The sequence below is a fragment of the Gopherus evgoodei genome, chromosome 2 (genome assembly GCF_007399415.2).
Source record: "Gopherus evgoodei ecotype Sinaloan lineage chromosome 2, rGopEvg1_v1.p, whole genome shotgun sequence".
In the NCBI taxonomy this organism is placed as follows: domain Eukaryota; kingdom Metazoa; phylum Chordata; order Testudines; family Testudinidae; genus Gopherus; species Gopherus evgoodei.
The window spans coordinates 138,187,269-138,208,482 of NC_044323.1; the positions used below are offsets into that span (position 1 = coordinate 138,187,269).

At 42.4% G+C, this 21,214-nt stretch overlaps 1 protein-coding gene across 2 annotated transcripts in view; it reads left to right on the plus strand.

The window, feature by feature from the left end:
* Nucleotides 1–21,214, plus strand: part of BASP1 (brain abundant membrane attached signal protein 1) — a 73,517-nt gene that overhangs the window by 31,096 nt on the left and 21,207 nt on the right. The gene's annotated exons all lie outside the window — the stretch shown is intronic.

The window sequence follows — 21,214 nt, forward strand, 5'->3', positions numbered from 1 at the left end:
AGGGTATCTTCTCACGTAGAGCTGGTACATCCAGAACAGCAATGTGATGCATAGTTGGAGCCTGATCCAAAGTCCATTGAAGTCAATAGGAAAATTCCTGTGACTTTAATGTCCCCTTGGTGAGAGGGAAGATTGTACAGTCACTACCTATGCTATACCTGTTCTGTGCAGGAACAGAAGACTTCATTCTTTGGTGATGTCAAGTGAATATCTTTTGCAAGTATTAAAAATTCATGTATGAACCTTTCATGTATCCACACAACCCAAACTTAGCAATGACAATGCAATTGTTAAACATTTGTGCCACACATGGGTTTATGAGCTTTCATAAACTGTTGTGTTAGTAATATTTCAATATATACAGTTAAGTTCTGCTATCTTCCTGGAATGTCAGAAGGATACTTCTGAGAGTTCTTTTTTTTTTTTAACTGAGGATTTGTTTTTAAACACATTAAACTTTTCTTCGAATTACAGACTAATTTGAAATCCTACCTCTGTTCTATAATATGTAGAGGTTAAGGTGTGGTTTAATCTATTTATTGTTAAGGTGAGAACTGAACACTCAAGTGATCTACTGATTTTTTTTTTAAATAGTTATATTTGATTTGAGGATGTAATTAGGTTGTTCATGAAAAATAGGTTATTTGTCAATATCCTCAACAGCTGAATTTTAGGCCCTAATCCTGCAACACCTTGGGCAGGGCAGACTCCCTTTGAAGTCAATAGTATTATGGTGTGGTATGGTATTTATGTTGCAGGACTAAAGACCTTAAGGACCAGGCTAAATCTTATTGAAACTTATAGACTCCTATTGACTACAGTAGAAACTGGATTGGGGCCCTAAATCAGAATCCATTACAGTAGGTTGAACTTTACGCTGGTCAACAGCAGTACGATTATATAGAAACTGTACTCTTGGCTAGCCAAACATTATCTAATTAGCTGACTCACAACATACTGAAGATCAGAAGACTCTATACTTGAGACAGTGTATTCTGTGTTTGGTGAAATATTTGATGAGGCTCATTTTGCTCTCTTAGTGTTGGAAATAAGCATATTTGAAGTGAGGAACACAAAATTGCCACTAAAATTGTAAATATTCTGAGAAGCATTGTTTGGGAATGATTTTGGGGAGAGAGCATGGGAAAAAGGGGGAAACAAACATGGATATAAGGAGGGTTTATTGACCCCCTGCCTCCCAAAAAAGTGGGGGGTGTATTGTATGGTAGTTATTTCTGCTGCAGCTTGATTGACTTAGTTACCCAGCCCAGTGAGCAAAATAAAAACAACAGCAAATCTGTCAGGAATAGCCTTTAGTGAAAAGCACTACTGCTCATTTGGATTGGAATTGGAATGATGGGACCTGAAAAAGAACCCAGACTACCAGAAGCCACAAGCCTATAGCCTGTTGGTAATCACCTCTCCACCCATGAAACAACAGCCCTCCCTTGTAAACAAAGCATAGCCAATCTCCAGTTTGTGTTGAAAGAGAAACCATAGGAATAGGCAACTTGTATACTCCATAAGGGAGTGGGTGGGTATGTAAGAGGAGGGGCGGGTTTTCTATTATAGTACTGTAGTTAGAAAAAGTGGGATTATTAATCCTTTAGAAAAATTTCACTTAACCAAAATACCTAAATTTATCTTTCTCAGTAAATTGCGGGAAAATAGAGTTTACTATATTGTGAATCTTTAAGTCGACATGGATGTTGGTTTTCCTTGTTGCTATGGGAACAGTGCTAACGGATGCTGCAAAAAGATCAGAAATATCAGTGTTTGATTTGAGTCCTTTTCTAGATGCCTGATACCATGTCCACTAAGGACTTGCATCTCTGGCGCCTGAAGCTCTAAGACTCTTTTAAGATTGTCTCACTGGTACAGACTCCTTCCCAAAACAAGTCAGTCCCTTTCCCCTGTATGCTTGGCCTTTCATCCAAATGCCAGCAGAGCTCTGTCCATAATGGCTTTCTTGGTTACCATTTCTTGGCTTGGCTAAATAAAATGCAGTTATAGAACTTGCGAAACAAAACAAAAATGGAATGATCAGAAATAGCTTTACTATTACAGCTTAATATGATCTTCATGCTATCAGAAAATTTTGTCACAGTGACATAGGGTTTCACATACTATGGTGGAAAAGACCATGTAGCTCCCTGGACAGAGTGGATTAACAAAATAAATCCTAAAAATAAATGCTTGTATTCCTTTATTTCTTGCAGTTGCCAGTTAGCTTTTTGGAAGTGATGGAGCTGGAAGAAGAAAATACTTCCTAACTATGTAATGTTCAAACTCAATGGTAAATATATATACAAGTGCTTGAAAGTTAACTCTTTGTCTAAATATAAAGAGAAATGCCCAGTTTACTATAAAAAGTCTTGTCCGCATAAAATTTAAACTTTGACTGTTAAATGTAAGTTGATATTTAGATGGTGTCCTGCATTATACTATTGGTGTCTCAGATACGCTATACTGTGCATTGCTGTCTCTCCCTCCCTCAAGAACTGTGGCAAAACAAAATGTATGTTTTATGAGACTATCCTCATCAGAACAATCTTAAATAAACATGGTGTGTGTGTGTGTGTGGGAGAAGTAACACACTTTGATAGAGTAAAATTTAACATATCAAGAACCATGAGACAGGTGAAGTATGAGGCTGGTGTTTATGATATTACTGTTTACAGAATGAGCGGCTCAGACCTTCACATAACAATCTATAAATAACTCACTGAAGAGAACAGGAGGACACAGGATAACCAGAGTCCATTCTTAGCATGCTCATGAATTATGGACCAAATACTCCATTAGGAAAGAGCTATGGAATGGGATTATACACTTACCTCCTGTGAAAAGAAGATCTAACCCATAATCTTCAATTTGGGTAGGAATTTTAGTAGAGGTTAATCCAAAGCAAGATCACAAATATATTCACAACCTACTCTTCCTGTTTTGGTGGGGAGAATGGTTGGGTTTGAATTGCCAGAACTAAATCCAGCTGCATGATTTTTGGGTGTGGGTCAGATCCATAACCAGAAATATCCTGTTTCCTGGGAAATAAATGTTTGCAGCTATCATCCATAAAGTCTGATATGCTGTTCCTTGTTTCTGAATATAGTCTAAGCAAAAAGGATTTCTTATTAAAAATCACCAAGGATACAGGATCCCTATAATCTTGCAAGACTTCTACTGATTGTCTACAGCTGCAAAAGTTAAACACTGCACCTAGAACTGCAACAATGCTGACATGGATTTTTCCTCCAAAATTACAGTGAAGGCCTTAATAAGATGAGCTGAAAATCAGCTGAGGAAGGAGGGAAGCGAGCACTCAGATGGGGCCTCAACCTATGGCAGTAACACCAGCTTGTGGCCCAGTCTCTCAAGCAGTGTACATTGGCAGAGAGGGGAAGATGTTTGCATTGATACATTTCTTTTCTTTTTCTTCTAATCATACCATTGGGGGTGGGGAAGTGCAGTTTGCCCATAAACTGCTGGGTTATTGTGGGGTGCCCAAAAGACTAGTGTGCTGAACAGAGCTGGTTGGAACATTTTCAATAAAATTTCATCTAAACTTACATCTCCACAAAAAACATTTATCTGTCCTGACAGCCTTCATTGGGAAGAAATATTTGGATCCAGGGTTCTTTGGTAATTTCTGATGGGAAAGAGAGAGACTGTCTCACACACACCCTGATGGTTGGGGCACTATGCTGGATGTGGGAAAACCAAATCCTTTCTCTGTCTAATTTGCAGCAAAATTTTTCATCCCAGATCATACCAAATCCATCAGAGCAGGGACTTGAACCTGGGTCAGCCTCAGCCCAAGCTAGTTCCCAAACCATCAGGCTATCGGCATATAGAAGCATGTCTTCTCAGAAGTGACAGTCTAGAACCCCTCCCAGTTTCCCAAATTGAAAAGTTCATGTTTTAGTATAGGATTCTAGGAGGCCCACTCAATATTCCCCATCAGTCAGAAAAGGTAGTTAATGGCTCAGCACGTTAGCTAACTATTACATATGTTATCTCTTAGGAATCGAAATGCCACCATAGGAGCAAGGGGCTGTCATTACCTGTCCTGTTAAAGCCTCTCAAATAGATGGCTGTGAGTTTTCATGTACACTAGTGCTCCTCTTAGTCAGACTGCCCTTAATGAACAAACTAGAAATATCAGGCCAGATCTTACATGGAGGAAATCATAATCAACATTATGATACACACCAGCTGGAAATCTGGCCCATTATGTTCCTCCAGTGAAAAATCAGAGAGCACCTTCTGGGTTCTAGGTCACATTGGGTACTTGACCAAATGGTAATGAGGGAGGAATAGATGAGATTATCTTGGTTAAATATTTGGAGCAGAATTCTCTTCCATCTATATACCTCCAAAGATAGTACAAAAGGCTTGCACTGATGAGCTGTTGGCAAGATTCTTCAACTCTAACTCTTACAAACAAGTTTTTCTAAAACTGTCCTTGGCAATGCAGAGCAGCAGCTATACTCTAAGCCAGCTATGTTTAAACGGTGGGATTAGTTTTTCTGACATATGGAATGTTGGAGATGCAGGTGTGAGAACATAACAAAGCAGTGAAGCAGGAAATACTAATAGATGGGAAAGTATCAGAAGTTCTCTGGCTGATTCTAAAATCCTGCACACTTCTGATTTGTAAATTTGTCAATAAATGTGAGTTGTACATGAAATGGAAGGATATTTTGAGCCAAAATGTGATTATGGCAAGTGTAGTGAACAGGGGAAAACTGTGGCTTTAATCAAGAATGCATATTGCGTAAGGGTTGCTGGTCTACACATAGTTCTTTTACTCATTTAAGCGTAGAAACCTATATAAAACTAACCTAGTGTAACCATCTAGTGTAAACACAGTTATGCTAGTGGAAAGGTGTTGTATAGTATAGTATTTTGGTACAGTATAGTATTTCAGTAAAGTTAATCTCAGATGCTCTTTAAAAAACAAACAAAAAAAGTTCTCGAACATTGGCTGTGTTGCCAAATTATTAGTCTAAAGTAATTAAATTTATGCCTAAGGTTATTTAATTTAAATGCTATGGATGAAATTAAGGCTGAGAATTTAAAAAATGATGTAAACGATTTTTATACCCATTTTCCATTAACTCTGGGAGATCTGATGGCAATGGGTTATTCTAATCCCTTAGATAGCTTTGAAAATCTAAACCCGATGGCATAATATTATTAGTTATAACATTGCCATTAACAGAAGGAGTGAACATGCATACTCTAGCTTCCCATGAACTCCGCTGCAAACTACGCTGCACCTAGATGTCTTTTTTGCAGGTACTTGTTCTAATGTAATTGATGCCACCCCACTGCCAATAAATGTAATTCAACAGCCAACCTTCTTAAAGAGGAAGATTAATATATTTAATGTTGCCAGTGCTGAAACAAATATGTTAAGACTGCAAAGTGCTTTTCCCCAACGCCGGAAGTGCTACTGGTTAGTCTACAAGATAATAATGCCTTAATGTTTAAATTTGTATGTTTCTCATCCAACTATTTTGATTGTAAGCTGTCCAGGTTAGGGGACTGCTTTCCTGAGTGTTTGTGCAGTGCCTAGCACAAAGAAGCCATTATTCCACCTGTCTCCATGAATGGCGGGTACTCTTCATGTACTGAACTCCCACACCATAGGAAGGTGCGCTCTGCCTTTGTGGGCTGCATATAACTTATCTCTGTGTGAGGAGGGAGATGGGCAGGCCTACTAGCTGCATTTCACTCCTACCTCCAGAAACCAGTGGAGAACCCACTTAGGCTGTGTCTACGCTACACACCACTTTTGACGGCATATAGGGTGCATGTCCAGGGCCGGATTAACTTTTTGTGGGCCCAGCGTGAAACATATTTTGGGGCATGGTGCAGGGGGGCAGGAGGGTTAGTCTCCAGAGTGAAGGGCGGGCTGGAGGCAATGAGGCACAGCACAGCAGGAGCAGCCCTGCTCTGCGCAACCCAGCAGGGGGGCACTGTTTACAAACCTGCAGCTGCCAGATGTACACTGACCTTTCCAGCCCTGTGCTGCCAGCCCCTTCCCCTTGAGGATGGGCCCGCACCACGCTGCCCCCCTACCCAGTGCCCCACCCTTATGCCCAGTGCCCCCTCACCTAGAGACCTCCACCACAGATCTCTATGCCCAGCCCCCACCCCTCCTAGACGCCTCCCCTGCTGGCCTCCCACCACAACTGCGCAGCACCCTGCACAACACACCGCTCGCCCTGTGCCCCTTGCCCATAGACCTCGCCACTGCCCACCACCTTCCTCACAGTCCCACCATCACAGCTGCACAGCACCCCATGTTTCTGAGGGGATTCTGCACCAAAAAATTAAAAATTCTGTGCACAATATTTTAAAATCCTGTAAATTTTATTTGTTAATAAATAAATGTGGAGACACCAACATGGCAGTGGGGAGCACAGGCCACTGGATGCATGGAGGTAGGAGATTACCCCAGGACACGGACTTGGCAGTGAGGTTTCACCCAACCCTGACACAGTGCAAGGGCCAGACCTGGCCCAGAAACATCCTGGGTCCCTGTCTCCCTGTGCCAGGTGCACCAGGTGTGGCTGAGCAGGCTCAGCCCAGCAGAAGGATCCAAATGCAAAGGGACTTAGTGTGGGGGGATCCAGCCAGATGGGGGTAAGAGAGTTCTCTGTGGGGCAATATGGGTGCGGGCGGCTCACTGGGAGATCTGGATGCACAGAAGCTCATTGGGGGGTTCCAGGTGTAGGGGCAATGAGACTCTTCAGGGGATCCAGATGAAGGTGTTTGAGGCTCAGTGGTGGAGAGTCTAGGTGCAGGGAAGGTGGGGTTCATTTGGGTGGGGGTCCAGGTGCAGGTGGTTGGGGCTTAGTGGGGAGGGTGTGTATGGTGATACAGATGCAGGGGAGGTGGGGCTTGTTGGGGTGAGGGTTCGATGGGCCTGCTTAAGAGGGGAGCTCCAACTTCTGCTAAGGGGATGCTGCATGCTGGGCTCCAGCTTCCCCTATCCCATACCTCTTCCCCACCGCTCTATCTCCTCCCCAGGCTTAGGGGGCAGGGGGAAACTGCCCCCCAGCATGAGCCACTGGAGTGGAGTGGGCTGGGGTCGCTCCATTTCCTGCTGCCTGGTGAGTGCAGGGCGGGCCCGACCCCTGCTGCAGTCCCCCCAGGGATAGCTCGGGGGTGGGAGGTGAGCTTGTGAGGGAAGGGGCGGGGGCGGAGCAAGGGCGGCTCAGCTGTCTTGGGGATTGGGCTGGCTAGGGCCCCTTCTGACTCTGAGCCCGACGCCATGGTAAACTGCACATATCTACACATTTCAGTGAAAAGCAAACTGCGTCCATGCTGTGGTGTGTAGCTACACATGTCAGTGAAAGGCTCTGGCAGAGGGAGGCAGCAAGGAAAGGCTTCAGCAGCTCTCTGCTGCCACCCCCATGCCAGAGTCTTTCCCTTCTGCTGGACCCTTTCCCTCTGGCAGGGGAAGGCTCTAGCAGCAGGGAGCTGGTGAAGTCTTTCCCTGCTGCTGGAGCGTTTTCGTGCAGGGGTGAGCCAGTAGCACTGGAGCTGGGGAGATGCAGGTTGGGTGAGTAGAGAGAGACATGTAGGGCATGTACTTGGGTACATACCCACACCCTTCAGGCATGTCTTTACTCACCTAAGCTGTGCCTCACTGTCTACACTGCTACTTAAACCCTGGCAGGGAGGCTACCCGCCTACATACTTAATATGCCGCTGAAAGAAGCATGCAGTATAGATGTAGCCTAAGACAAATAAAACCTTTGGTTTTCCCTCTCATGTAGAACCTCTGGTCTCAATTTCCCACTGCCCTGTACTTTTCGGTAGGGATTTATGCCAGTGCAAAGAGAATATAAAATTATATTGTTTGGTGCGGGCAGAAAAGAATCAGGTTTTTCATATGCTGTGAGTTACACAGAAAGCATCCAGTGGTGAGGGGAGACCATTATTGGCATGGCTTAGAGCTGTGATTATTGGGGCAGAGGAGGGGGAAATGGTTGGGGATGGGGCTTTAGGAAGTCACAAGGAAACATATATCTGCAGGCCCTCTGTAGGCATGGGTGTGGCCCTTGGTGGAGATGGAGATGAGAGGAGGTCTTAGCAGAGCTCAGGGCTGAACTTCTGCCTGCTCTGTGTGAGGCACAAGATGGAATGACCTGTCGAAAACTCCACAAGGAAGACCTCATTGGATTTTCCTTCCTCAGGTCCTTTCTCTGTATTTTTGCCATGGGAAGGGTGATCTGGCTTGTGACAGTGTTTGATATATAAAAAGAGATGGGATATAGCCCTTCTAGGAATGTTCTCCAGAGACTAGGCTCTCTTCCCCCAGAAAACAACCAACAAACAAACACAACCCCTCAAATGAGACCAAAACCATACAAAACTCTACTGCGCACTACTCTCAGTTTTTAAGTAACCCTCTGTTTAGCAACCAAGTGGCTTCTACCAAAATCAGTGGTGTCTGAAAGCCTTGGTGGGCTGCAAAGATGTAACTTTGACTTAATGCTTAGAAAACCATCAAACAATGAAAATGACAGTGTTTTTGGCATAAACCCCCCAGAAATATCAGTGCTAATCTGATATGACTTATCTGACATTAACTAATTACACATTAAATTCATTTTCTGTAGAGTATCTTGCAAAATAGAACTTCAGTTTCTAGAAGCATACTGATCAATGCGCATTCATCCTTCACAATAGAATAGCCACAGCACCACTATACAGTCTTAGTTTAGCCTCTGTTCAGAACTTCTTTTTAGTTTTGTAACCCAGCATCATCAAATCTTTTGCCTTCAAGTTCAACACACATGATTTTCTTGGCAACCAATCCTCTTCTAGTGTCCAGCTGTGACCCCAAATGACTTAATATGCTTGACATCCGAAACACAATGCTGTAGGTAACAGAGCCAGAATGCTTCAATAGACAAGTGTAAAACAGAAAACTGTGGGAAAAGTAGAACGTAGACAAAATGAGTTCAATCATCTAACCAAACTATGCAAAAAATCCACTGGTTTCTTTACAATCATGAAACTCCTGCTACATTTCTAAGCCTGTGGGATGGGCTATTTTTCTTATGAGGGGTGGAGGAAATAAACTCAGGCAAAAGTGGTTTTGGTTGTATTTTGATTTCAGAGTGTAGTTGAAACTTCAAATCTGAGAAGGAGTAGGGGTTGCTTGAGAATACAGAAACCCACATAGACCTATAATACTCTTTTAAGAACTTAAATATCTGATAAGGATTAGACTTGCTTAGCTTTGTGGAGACCTGCTAATAATTTGTGAAGAATGAATACATAACTAAAGGTTGAATATGTCCATGCACTATGTTTGAGGAAATGGCTTAGTGTACATTGTTTCAGTATGGAATAGATGTTTTACTCTGTGGCTGGAAGTTCTGCCTATAAAGCAGAATAAATAGTCTTTAGGAGTGATAATACCTCACCTTTGTGAAAGGGTGGGTGATGAGATATGGAACCTTTCAAACAGTGCTTAATTTGCAATGAAAGAGGTGCTGGGGCTCAAGCAATTTTTTTTGCTTTCTGAACTGACGTGGCAAACCTAGAGGTGTTGGTAATTGGTAATCCTGGCTGGTTAGGGTGTAGCTGGAAAGTACACAGCCAATAGTTCTTTGGATATTTGTGATACACCCTATTGCTCTCAGCCTATTCCTGATCAGCAGGTGTGTACATAAAAACTGGCATGTTTCAATTTCTAAACAGAGAGGCCAAGGACTCTGCATGGGAATGCAGAATTAACTTTGCTCTACTCCTAAGGTGAGTAGCTTCAGGTCAGATTTGAGGCAAAATGGCAGGATAGCTTGAGGAAGTTTGCTGCACCATTCCCATACTGAATTTGCTCTGTAGAGAGGGAACAAAGTTTTCCATCCAGTAGCTTTATTTCCTTCTTACAAAATTTAAATGCCCTTCAGATAATGGAAAACTTTCTTTCCTGGTAAATCTAATCTCAGCTGTGGTCTTATATTTCCATTGATTAAAATACAAAATGTGTCTGACAAAAGCTATTCTCCATCAGCCCCTAATCTTTTTTATTAGCAGATCTACCAATAGATCGGTCATGTTATATGAAGGAGGATTGGGCTTTGTTTCTCTAGTTCAGCCCACTATTTATTTTCCATGAGAAAGTTCAGACTGTAAATGAAGTCAGGTTTTTAATTTTACCATCTGACGGCACTGTAGTATTCCACACACTGTGATTTATATCTCTGGAAGGTCAGATGTGATGTGGCCTCATAGTGAAGGCTTTAGTTACACATACTTTTTGAACAATTACTCTGAATTTGTACGTCTGATAACACTTTGCAGCATATTGCTGAGATGTTTGCTGAGGCAGTGTTGTAATTCACAATGTTTGTCTGAAATATGCACCCTGGTTCTACAATGGGAAAGTAACCCTCTAGAGTTGTAAAACTTGTTTTCTTTGGCTATTAGCTTGCAGGGAGCAGATCTTGGTTTTCATCTAGGTACAGCATTTTGGTATTTGAGTCTTCTCATCAAAGCGTATCGCCAATAACTGAGGATCCTGAACAGTATCTGTGATATAACATGTTGGTATGCAATACCCTGGTGACCTTTTGGTAAATTTGTTAAATCTAGACTTTAGTAAAGCAAAACCAACTATAGTGTCTTTGAACTGGTATTCCTAATTCACAGCCCATAATTCAGTTACCCACCCTGACACATCAAGTCTTCTGGGTCTCCTTGGGCCTCTGTTGGCCTCAGCCAGCTTCCTTATTAGACTGATTGGAAGGGGATATCATTGACAGAACCCACGCCAGTAATCCACTCCTGACTCATCCTATCCTGAGAGCAGAATCCTCCCATTTTCTGAACTAGGGACACTGGCCCTCAGCCCTGTAAAGCTACTCTGTGTGGGCAGACCTCATTGAAATCAATGGGGCTTTGCCTGTGCAGATGTCCCTCCCCTACATGCTGCTTACAGTAGTGGACACTGTCAATTCCAAAGCATCCAACCGTGAACAAAATACTGGGGGCTTATTCTAAGGTCCCAGTTAAAATTCAGTCTTCTAAATTTTGAATCATCACCCTTTGAAACAGTTCCCATAAAATGACAGAATTGCATCCTTTGGTCACTGATTACTGAAATGTGTGTTTAGCATTGCTAACAACTTTTACTATTTGAGTTAAGCAACGCAATTATTCTTAACAGTGTCCTTTTGTAAAGACTGTATTTCAGCTTTGCAGTATTAACTGTATAACCAGTAAGGCAGGTGGGAAGAACTGTACCGATCATGGCTAAAATTTTCAAAAGCACGTAAGTCCTAAAGATTTTGGCACACAAATCTTTGGGACTTAGACTAAATAGTGACTGAAGTGCTTTTGACATTTCCCCACTATATAAATAAAAATGAGTACTTCAAAAAACAAATGAATCTTTCCTCTCTTCCTTCCGTGGAAGAAACCTGCTCTCTGCTGCAGCATTGTGATAACACATTGATTTATACGTTAGTTACCTAGTGAAGAGGATAATACATAATACAAATATGCCATTTAGAAGTGGCAACAGTACTCTGAACAGATTTCAGAACTTTTTTTTTTCTAATCTAGACAATAGAAAGCAGCTACTTGTAGCAAAACAGATTTGCTGATTAACTAATAATTGAATTGTAATCAGGTTGGGGAAGAAGTGGAGTTGAATGTCTGGAACAAACTGTCAAAATGGCCTACCAAGCAGCTAATTTCAAGTTCTCATAGATTCAGTTGTGGTTCCTTTATGCTCCATACCGAATTAACATGACAGTAAATTTCAAATGACTAATGTATTAGAATGCTCTAAGAAAGCTAAAGAGCAACAGAAAGTGCAAGTGAACAATGAAAGGCATATAGTAACAGACTCTTAAAAACTCAGAAGACTGATGGATGAGAATGAATTATGTATGCAATCTTGCAGTCATTTACAATAACTAGTTAGTAGAATACCTTATCAATGTCACAAGTGAGGGATGGTAAGACTCAATTGGTGTTCTCTGCTCCCCACAGAGACTTCTTAAGAATCTTTGATTCAAGACTAAAAAATTCATATCTTTCTAGAAATTATAGTCACTTGAGGGTGATGTTTTTTTAAGATCTGCTCATGTTAATTTGAGGATGAACAATTGGTAAGCATGTTCTTTCTTTAGGCTAGCATCAGTGACATTGGCAGCCTCTCTCTCCTTCCACACTTTGAACATATCACATACAGGGCACTTCAGCTTCCTTTTTCTCCATTTGCACCCCTTCTTTGTGGCCTTATTCAGAGGTTCTTTGTCAGGCTTGTTTCTACTGACTAGGAATGATACCAGCTGCATCTGACTCTTGAATGCAAAGGTTAATTAATTCTTTAGCTTGCTTCATTTTACTTGGTGCTCATCTCAAGAGAAACAGAGGCATATGTAGTCTATACATATGGATTCTAAATAGTTGACTAGTTACTTAGCACATTATTTGTGCTTTGCAATATTCTACTGAATGACAGGTTAGTAGTGATAGTGTCTCTGTGTAAAAACATTAATATATCCAATTCACTTTTTATGAAGGTTCCACGTTTTGTTCCGCTCCCCCATATGCATGCAGCACTGCCAACCCTAAGCATTCAAAAATTAGTCACAGCTCCAAGAATCATGAGTAGCTTAAAAATCATGAGACTTCAACTGAAAAAAAAATCTATATATTTCTTTTCTGTTTTTTTTTTAACCTTTTAAGGTTCCTGATTTCAAATTTTTCTCTGCAACTGTAAGGTCTAGAAATGAGAGTTGAGATTGTTTTGTAATGACTCCTGGAGCTGGTCTTTAAGAAGAACTCCAGATATCATGAAACTTGTGATAAAATCCTGTGGTAACATTGTGCGTGTGTTTTTAATATAACCAGAGAGTTCACATGGAACTGAACACCACAGTTATAATACAAGCTGATTTGCAGTCCGAACTCCACGTTCTCACTTACTCAAGAACCTCTACAAATTCTTTTTGGTATGCACGACATTTTCCATGCTTGTTTCTGACTTTTTCATCCATTTTTATAAGTTTCCCTCAGTTTTAAAAAAAATCTACTCTTTTTTTAATCTTTTGCACTTACATAACACAGATGGATGTGTGACAAAGTGGGGCTGTTCTTAATGTTTCCTCTGAATGCTGTGTAGGTGCCTCAGTTTCTGGCTGACACTCTGTCTCCTGGCAACTAATGGCCTATGCCCTTCCCCTCCCTGCAAGGAGATGCTAAAGGTGTGGGAGAACAAAGAGATCAGCTGACCACTTGCCCTGGAAAAGGAACTCAGCAGAGAGGGAGGGGAGGGGTTGGAGGAGGTTTCAGTTTGGAGCTGGCTGAGAACAGGAAGTGAGGGCCGATGGGGTTGTCTGGCTCACTGGGCCCCAGAATGGACCCGGCTGAGGGATCCCGTTCTCAGTACCTACAAACTCTGTTTTAGACTGTGTTCCTGTCATCTAATAAACCTCTGTTTTACTGACTGGCTAAGAGTCATGTCTGACTGCGAAGTGGGGGTGTGTGCAGGACCCTCTGGCTTCCCCAGGACCCCGCCTGGGCAGACTTGCTGTGGAAAGCGCACAGAGGGACATATGCTGAATGCTTCAAGGTCAGACCCAGGAAGGTGAAGCCGTGTGAGCTTCTTGCCCTGAAGACAGTCTGCTCCAAGGGAGAGGAGGCTCCCCAAAGTCTTGACTGGCTTTGTGGGGAGCAGTTCCAAAGCATTGCCGAGGGACTCTGTGACAGGCTGAACCTGGAAATTTGACCTGCAAATAGTACTTATTTTTGAAGCCTATTCAAATTTTGAAAAAGAATTTGACTGTCTAGCTGGCAACTGGAAAGTAAGTTCTGAATATGCTCAGTAAACACAGGATGGGATTTTCAAAAGCATTTTGTTGGCCTAACTCTGCTCCCATTGACTTTAATGGGAGTAGAGTTAGGCCAAAGTTGTGTGATTTTGAAAGTCTTATCCCTGATGGTTTTTTTTGAACAGAGTCCAAACAAGAAATGCATTTCTTGACTTTTTTAAAATGTGTAGATTTAAGTTTGCAGTAACTGTCTTTGTAGTCATACAGAAATACCCACTACGTGTATGTAAAAAGAAATATATTTCATGTCAAAACTTCAGGCCCAATTTTCATAGAATCATAGAAGTAGGAGTGGAAGGAACTTTGAGAGGTCAATTAGTGCAGTCCCCTGCTCTTGTGGAAGGACTATGTAATGACAAGACCATTCCTGGTTGATGTTTGTCTAACCTGTTCTTAGAAACTTCTAGTGATGGAGATTCAACAACGCCCCTAGGCAATTTGTTTCAGTGCTTAACCACCCTGACAGTTAGGAAGTTTTTTCGTAATGTCCAACCAAAACCTCCCTTGCTGCAATTTAAGCCCATTGCTTCTTGACCTATTCTCAGAGGTTAAGGAGAACAATTTTTCTCCTCCTCCTTATAACAACCTTTTATGTACTTGAAAACTGTTATCATGTCTCCCCTCAGCTTTCTCTTCTCCAGACTAAACAAACCCAATTTCTTCAATCTTTCCTCATAGGTGATGTTGTTTAGACCTTAAATCATTTTTGTTGCTCTCCTCTGGACTTTCTCCAATTTGTCCATATTTTTCTTGAAATGTGGTGCCCAGAGCTGTACACAGTACTCCAGATGAGACCTAATCAGCGTGGAGTAGAGCAGAAGAATTACTTCTTGTGTCATGCTTACAACACTTCTACTTCTATATAAAAGTCAAAGGGGAAGAAGAGACTTAGAGGTTCCCTAAGTTGGCCCTGGGGTTAGAGCTGAATAGATCTCAGAAAGTTCATTTGAAACTTCACAGCTGCAGTCTTTAAAAGCATAGGCCTTTATAACTGGTGGCTGTTCATATTTAACTGCTTGGGAGTTGGGGCTTCCAAGCAAGATTTGCTGCTTTCCAGCTCTACCAATACTATTCTCTGATTCAGCATATATGGACTGCTCACTTACATACAGATCAAAGCTTTTTAAAATGGATACTCAAATTGGGAGTGGAGAGAGTATGTGAAAACATACCGTAACATTCCTGCTGCTCCTTAAAGCAATTTATCCAGGTTACCAGCGTTGAGCCAGTGCATTACAAATCAACAGAGCCAGAAGTGTACCCAGAAGCCTCCTGCAAGCCTAAGAAAGATACCAGAAAAACTCCACTGGCCATCACCTACAGTCCTCAGCTAGAATCTCTCCAATGCATCATCAGTGATCTACAACCCATCCTGGACAACAATCCCTCACTTTCACAGGCCTTGGATGGCAGGCCAGTCCTTGCCCATAGACAACCCACCAACCTTAAGCATATTCTCACCAGCAACCACACACCGCACCATAGTAACTCTAACTCAGGAACCAATCCATGCAACAAACCTCGATGCCAACTCTGCCCACATATCTACACCAGCGACACCATTACAGGACCTAACCAGATCAGCCGCAACCTCACCGGTTCATTCACCTGCAAGTCCACCAATGTAATATATGCCATCATATACCAGCAATGCCCTTCTGCCATATACAATGGCCAAACTGGACAGTCCCTACTTAAAAGGATAAATGGACACAAATCAGATATTAGGAAAGGCAATATACAAAAACCTGTAGGAGAACACTTTAATCTCCCTGGACATACAGATTTAAAGGTAGCCATCCTGCAGCAAAAACACTTCAGGACCAGACTTCAAAGAGAAACTGCTGAGCTTCAGTTGATTTGCAAATTTGACATCGTCAGCTCAGGATTAAACAAAGACTGTGAATGGCTAGCCAACTACAAAAGCAGTTTCTCCTCTCTTTGTGTTCACACCTCAACTGCTAGAAGAGGGCCTCATCCTCCCTGACTGAATTAACCTCGTTATCTCTAGACTGATTCTTGCCTCCATATATATACCTGCCTCTGGAAATTTCCATTGCATTCATCTGACGAAGTGGGCATTCACCCACAAAAGCTTATGCTCCAATACATCTGTTAGTCTGTAAGGTGCCACAGGACTCTTTGTCGCTTTTTACAGATCCAGACTAACACGGCTACCCCTCTGATACTTGGCATTGCAACAGAAATTTCAGTTCCTTGTTCTGTAGCTACATGGTAAAGCATCTCGTCTAGCAGCCATGTGGCATATCCACAGCAATGCTACATTGATTGCTTTGGATATATAATGCACTTGCTGATCCCTCCACATGAGTTGAGGTGTTGAAGGCTGTCCAAGCAATGAAAACTAACCAGTCTTCTCATCCTGATGTCATTCCAGCTGAAGTTTTCAAACACAGAGGAAATTTTCTCATTGACAAACTTTTTGAATTCTTCTCACATGTCTGGCTTCAAGAAATCATACCACGACAACTGATAGATGCCAACATTTCACTATCTATAAGTGCAAAGGTTCAAAAAGCTATTGTGGTAATTACCGCAGCATGGCCTTGTTCTCTGTGGCCAGCAGGATTCTTGCACAGATCCTCTTGAACCAGCTCCTGGCCCAAATCAGAGTTACAGGGCAACTTTTGTGCTTAGTGGAGCATTGCTGACATAATTTCATCACTGGACAATTACAGGGAAAATGTCACAAGTAGCATCAAACTTTGTAATTGTGTTTCTTGATCTAACCAAGCTTTGAACATGGTCAACTGCACTGCCCTCTGGAAATTGTTTGCTAAATTTGGGTGTCCATACCAATTTATTAACATCGCTCAGCAATTGCACAAAGGCTTAGTTGGCAGTGTTAGTGTCGAATGGTGATCTAGCACATCCATTTCTGATCACGAATGGGGTGAAGTAAGGATGTGTCCTCGCTTCTAGCCTTTTTGGTCTATTTTTCACTGCTATGCTAGAAGAAATCCCTCCATGGCTCTTCAAATGACGTCTTTATATGCTTTTGCACTGGCAAGCTTTTTAATCTCTCTCATCTACGTGTAAATACCAAGGTGATCGAAGTGTTGATCCAGGAACTGCTCTACACTGATGGTTTCCTGTTGGTAGCACACTCTGAAGCAGCACTGAAGATATTACAAACTGCTTTGCTGGGGCAGCTTGTAACTTTTCCTTACCATCAGTTGAACAAAAACGGAGGCTTTGTACCAGCCAGCTTCTCAACAACCTTAGCAAGATCTATCGAAATGTTTGGAAGTTACCACATTCCAAGCAGTCAAACTGTTTCCTTATCTTGGCAGCATGTAAAACAATGAAATGACAATCACTTATGAAGTAGACATGTGAATTAAGAAAGCCAGCACTGTATATGGTCCCCTTTATCACCAAATCTGGAAGCAATACCAAATCTGCCTATAAACAAAAATCAAAGCATATAATGCTGTTATTTCACAACCACAGAGCAATGCCATGAGAACATGGACTTGTTATCAATGACACATTAAAAGGTGTGATAGTTTCGATTTGTGACACCTACAACTGCTGGCATCAAATGGCGGGACCGGGTGTCCAACACGGAAATCTTGGCCAAAGCTGGTTCAGTCAGTATCGAGATTCATTTGATTTGATTTGCCCGGACATGTAATTCATATGCCCGAGACCTGTCTGTCCAAACAAACTCTATATTCCAAATTAAGTTCTGGCAACTGTAAGCATGGAGGGCAGATGAAATGCTTCAAAGATACCCTGAAACAAAAGCTGCACAAGGTAAATATTTCTAATTTGATCTTTGAGCAACTGATAATTGATCATGTTGCCCGGTGCTGCGCTGTAAGGGTGGGTGTCCATGACTTTGCACACAGCTGTTCTTCTCAGTTGGAAGTGCAGCGCTGGGTAAGGAAATAACATGCAGTTTAAGCAACGCAACCAGGCAAATGACTGTGGTCAGTGCAGTCAACGTTGTAGTTCTCAGATTGATCTCTGGAGCTGTGCAAAGACCCATCAGTACAAACCGTGACTGTTGTTGATGTTGTTGTCCTTGAAATCAGGGTGACTAGTGTTGCATTGCTGCATCTATACTATTGAGATTTTAATTACATAAATGGAGGAAACTTTAAAACTTCTGGTTTACAAAATGATTCTGCCTTATTGCAAGTATGGAGTAGCTACAGCTCAACACCTTATGCAGGAGAAAAGCTGCTATATACATAACTTTGAATTTCCTAACTTGTGTGATTTTTAACATTTGTGTTGATCTGGAATTTAAAAAAGAAGGAATCTTGAAGCACTTCTGAACTTCTTCATACAACGCTGCCTGTATTCAAATGATCGTTCTGAAACAAATGCCTTTTTAATAGTGTTGTGAACTTCTATAGGTATAAACATCCATACAGCATAGCACTGTTCACAACCTCTCAAACTGATTCCTGGAAACATAAGGAAAGCAGCTTACTGTGGATGTGTCATAGTTTATTCTCAAACATTCAGAACTTCATCTTTGATCAAAATCACTTCAGCCTCCTTATGTCCATAGTCCTCAGTAAGGGCTAGTGGAATGTAACATCAGTTTGACTTATCCACTTGAGCTTTCTTATCTTGTGAAAACATCCCCCTTTTCTAGTGTAGAACTAAAAGCTGACAGAAATGTGTGTATTTGCAGTTTTAAACTGAAATTTGCATGCGTGGGTTTGCCTGTGGGCCAAGAACAAGAATGAAAAAGCTCAACTCCAAAGGCAACTTTACAGAAGCATCTGAAAACCTTGAGCTGTGATACCTAGACTTTAGTAAGGCATTTGATACAGTTTCACATGATATTCTTATAGATAAGCTAGGAAAGTACAATTTAGATGGGGCTACTATAAGGTGGGTGCATAACTGGCTGGATAACCGTACTCAGAGAGTAGTTGTTAATGGCTCCCAATCCTGCTGGAAAGGTATAACAAGTGGGGTTCCGCAGGGGTCTGTTTTGGGACCGGTTCTGTTCAATATCTTCATCAACGATTTAGATGTTGGCATAGAAAGTACGCTTATTAAGTTTGCGGACGATACCAAACTGGGAGGGATTGCAACTGCTCTGGAGGACAGGGTCAAAATTCAAAATGATCTGGACAAATTGGAGAAATGGTCTGAGGTAAACAGGATGAAGTTCAATAAAGATAAATGCAAAGTGCTCCACTTAGAAGGAACAAACAGTTTCACACATACAGAATGGGAAGAGACTGTCTAGGAAGGAGTATGGCAGAAAGAGATCTAGGGGTCATAGTGGACCACAAGCTTAATATGAGTCAACAGTGTGATACTGTTGCAAAAAAAGCAAACATGATTCTGGGATGCATTAACAGGTGTGTTGTAAACAAGACACGAGAAGTCATTCTTCCGCTTTACTCTGCGCTGGTTAGGCCTCAACTGGAGTATTGTGTCCAGTTCTGGGCACCGCATTTCAAGAAAGATGTGGAGAAATTGGAGAGGGTCCAGAGAAGAGCAACAAGAATGATTAAAGGTCTTGAGAACGTGACCTATGAAGGAAGGCTGAAGGAATTGGGTTTGTTTAGTTTGGAAAAGAGAAGACTGAGAGGGGACCTGATAGCAGTTTTCAGGTATCTAAAAGGGTGTCATCAGGAGGAGGGAAAAAACTTGTTCACCTTAGCCTCCAATGATAGAACAAGAAGCAATGGGCTTAAACTGCAGCAAGGGAGATTTAGGTTGGACATTAGGAAAAAGTTCCTAACTGTCAGGGTAGTTAAACACTGGAATAGATTGCCTAGGGAATTTGTGGAATCTCCATCGCTGGAGATATTTAAGAGTAGGTTAGATAAATGTCTATCAGGGATGGTCTAGACAGTATTTGGTCCTGCCATGAGGGCAGGGGACTGGACTCGATGACCTCTCGAGGTCCCTTCCAGTCCTAGAGTCTATGAGTCTATGAGTCTATGTGTCTCTATATTGTGACTTGCATCATTAATGCAATATCACTAGCATGGAAAGTGCTTAATTAGATTTTATCATGACTAGAGTAAATATGATTGCTAAATATGCACAGTAATAATAAATCAGTGCAACTATAATATTTGGATTGTAAGTAGCACATTACATTGTTCTTAGACCCTTTCTCACAGAACATGGTGCTTGCATCGATAGCTGTGCATACTCCAAACAGAGGTGTTCTCGGAAGTGGGATCAAAACTCTATGTGGTGTGGTTAGAAAACAAGGGATTTTTTTAATGAATAGAATTATGTGGGTCTTTCAGATAGGAATAGGTTGTTTTTTGTTGTTTTTTTTAAAGTCAGTATCTTGTATATAACAGTTCTCATGAGTTACCTGCCTTTGTAAAGTACTTTGAAAGCAAGTAACACTATAGGGAAACTGAGGCACAGAGAGGCGAGGTGACCTGCCAAATGTTGATGCAGGTCAGTGATAGAGTTGGGAATAGAATCCAAGCTCTTAAATCCCCCTTCAGTGCTCTGTTTGGATCAGTGCTTAAAAGCAGAAAGTAATAGGGGAGCCATAATGGGGACTGGAAAATCCTGTTTACTAATTTGAATTGTGGTAGCCCCTGGAGGTTACAGTAAGGGAATAGAGCCCTATTAGGCTGGTACTGCGTGTATATATGCACATACTGGAAAGATGGTTCCTGCCCCAAATGTGGGTGGAGGAGTGGATCGAGGAGGTGAGGAATTGAGCTGAGATAGGTTTGAACTGTGAAGGAGCCAAGGGGAGAATAATTGGATTCTGACAACCCCCCTGAGGACGGGGGTGAAAGTAGAAATAGGGACATTCTGGTACGGGGCTGGGTTGGGGCCAGCTCTGGCCCCTGGAAGGGGCAGGGCCTTGGGCAGAAGGGCTGGGGATGGGGGGTCAGAGCCAGCCCCGGCCCACCCTGTACTGGTAAGTGCCCTTCCTCTCCCCCACCGGGGTAGCAATGGCAGCTGGGGACTCAGGCAGCAGTTTAAATGGCCCAGGGCTCAGCCACTGCTTTGGCCCTGGCCCTTTAAATAGCCCCCGAAGCCCTAGGGTAGCAGTGGCAGGACTCCGGCAGCTATTTAAAGGGCCCAGGGCAGTAGAGGTAGCAGGAGCCCCAGCCCTTCAAATAAACCTTGGAGCCCCGCTGCCGCTACTCCAGGGCTCTGGCAACAGGGCTCTGGCAGCAATTTAAAGGGCCCGGGCCCAGGTCCTTTAAATTGCCACCTGGGGAAGCTGGGCTGCCCCGGTACAGTGCACCGGCTCTTGCCAGTTTGCCGTACCGGGGCATAACAGCTTACTTTCACCTCTGCCTGAGGATCATCAAAGTAGAACTTCCTGTGCCCACCCAATCCCTCTAGCTCCCCAT